The sequence below is a fragment of the Clupea harengus genome, chromosome 8 (assembly GCF_900700415.2).
Source record: "Clupea harengus chromosome 8, Ch_v2.0.2, whole genome shotgun sequence".
NCBI classification, from domain to species: domain Eukaryota; kingdom Metazoa; phylum Chordata; class Actinopteri; order Clupeiformes; family Clupeidae; genus Clupea; species Clupea harengus.
In genome coordinates this window covers 27,977,761-27,980,260 of record NC_045159.1, presented here as the reverse complement: position 1 = coordinate 27,980,260, position 2,500 = coordinate 27,977,761, and the positions used below count along the sequence as shown (strand labels likewise).

General features: G+C 47.0%; 1 protein-coding gene across 1 annotated transcript in view; it reads left to right on the top strand.

Moving 5' to 3' along the window:
* plrdgb (PITP-less RdgB-like protein) overlaps window positions 1-2,500 on the top strand; it is a 63,295-nt gene that overhangs the window by 37,118 nt on the left and 23,677 nt on the right. The window lies entirely within an intron of this gene.

Below are 2,500 nucleotides of genomic sequence, written 5' to 3'. Positions count from 1 at the left end.
TGTGGATGCAGGTGATGTGCTGCTGGCTAAATGGGGGGAGGGAGGAAGAGAGGGAGAGAGAGAGGGAGAGAGAGAGGGAGAGAGAGGGGGGAGTGAGGGAGGGAGAGAGGGGGGGGAGAGAGGGAGGGAGTGAGGGAGGGAGAGAGGGGAGGGAGGGAGAGGGAGGGAGGGAGGGAGGGGGGAAGAGAGGGGGGGAGTGAGGGAGGGAGAGATAGAGGGAGGGAGGGAGAGAGGGGGGAGAGGGAGAGAGAGAGGGAGGGAGAGAGGGAGGGAGGGAGGGAGTGAGGGAGGTAGGGGGCTTTACCAAATATCTGGTTTGGCCTCTAGTAGGTTTCTCATTTTGTAGCTTTAAGATTTCTGCATCAATATCCAGAAAATGAAGTTTAGGTAATAAGGCAATAATAACAGCACTAGTAGTGGTGGTGGTGGTAGCAGTAGTAGTAGTAGTGGTGGTGGTGGTGGTGGTGGTAGTAGCACGAGTAAATGTTTTTGTAATAGTAATCGTTGTACTTGATCTTGAGGGATGTTGAGTTCCTTTAGTGTATCTGTGACAGTGAGTCCGATCAGATCATAGGCTAGTGTTGCAAACAAAGACTCTTCTGGGGCCAAGTGTGGATGTGTGCAAGATTCACATACACATACACACAGAGATATAGTGACACACACACACACATACACACTCACACACTCACACTCACACACATACACTGGCACTTACACACTCACACACATACACTGGCACATACACACTCACACACATACACTGGCACACACTCATTTACACACATACACTGGCACATACACACTCACACTCACACACATACACACACATACACTGGCACACACATACACTGGCACATACACACTCACACTCACACACATACACACTCACACTATCACACATACACAGTCACACAAATACACACACTCACACTCACACTCACACACATACACACTCACACACACACACACACTCACACACATACACTGGCACAGAGTACAAACAAGTTATTTCCCCAATGGGTTGGGCTCAGCTTCCTATCATTATGAACCACAACAGGGAAAATGGGAAATGTGACAAACACGATACCTCACAACTGAGGATTTGAAGACATTACTGTAAACATAATACAGCAAATCATTTCAGGAAAAAGGAAGACATGTTGTGATAAAATGTAGTTGTGCATGCATCTCTCTCTCTCTCTCTCTCTCCCTCTCTCTCTCTCTCTCTCTCTCTCTCTCTCTCTCTCTCTCTGAGTGAGTGAGTGAGTATGTGTGTGAGGTTTGAGTGATTGTCATTGTCTCAGTGCTCTAATGGAAACTCTTTATCGCGGAAGCAGAGGGAGGGAGTGAGTGAGGGAGGGAGAGAGGGAGGGAGTGAGGGAGGGAGAGAGGGGGGGAGTGAGGGACTCTTTATCGCGGAAGCAGAGGCCCCTCCAGTCGAAGAAAATGTAACTGATCCATTTGCCTCCAAACATCCATACAATTGTTACTCTGAAAATCTGAGTGTCAGAGTTTGACATGCATCTGTGCTGACGGATAGGTTTGTCATGCATCTGTGCTGACGGAGAGGTTTGTCATGCATCTGTGCTGACGGAGAGGTTTGTCTTGCCGTCGGCCTTGGCTGCTGTTCACTGGAGCGTGTGACACAGCCCCCTTCTAAACGGTGTTGCATGTGGCGGGGGGGCTCCAGAAGTCTTTGTTTTTCTGACCGTCGCTCCCCAGGGGAGCCAGGGGCTCCGACAGGAGTTATTTTGTGGGGTGCAGGTGTTGTTCTGATGTGCTGAGGCGCTCACACTGGGCATCTTTCGTGGGATTTAAAAACTGCTGAACAGACAAACCTCTCCAACCACCCTCCTCCAGGGTGTTTTATCATGTTGTTACTGCCTAAACATAGCTTTAGATGGGATTCATGTCAGAGTTTTGGTGTGTGTCCATGTGTTTGTCAATGTGTCTCTCTCCTTCTCTCACTCTCTCTCTCTCTCTCTCTCTCTCTCTCTTTCTCTCTCTCTCTCTCTCTCTCTCTCTATATTTTACATTTAGTCATTTAGCAGACGCTTTTATCCAAAGCGACTTACATATGTGCGACTTACAATGTATACACATTTTACATTTACACTGATGGCACACTGCACATCAGGAGCAATTAGGGGTTCAGTGTCTTGCTCAAGGACACTTCGACAGGGAATCGAACCACGGGAATATGCACCTTTGTATGAAGGTGTTTACTGGGTTTTTATACAAAAAGGACTCTCATCACTTTAGATTCTTGCCTTTGTATATTTGTGTGAAATGCCTTATTTATGTGTAATTATATGTATATGTTGTGTGTGAATGTGTCTTTGTTATGGGTAATTGTTGTGTGTGTTTGTCTGGGTAATTGTGTGAGACATTTTCATTCACGTGCATGTGTGTGTGTGTGTGTGTGTGATTGAGAGTGTGTTGTATAACATTGTATTATATGCGTGCGTGTAGGTATGTTATGCCTGTTGTGTGTGTG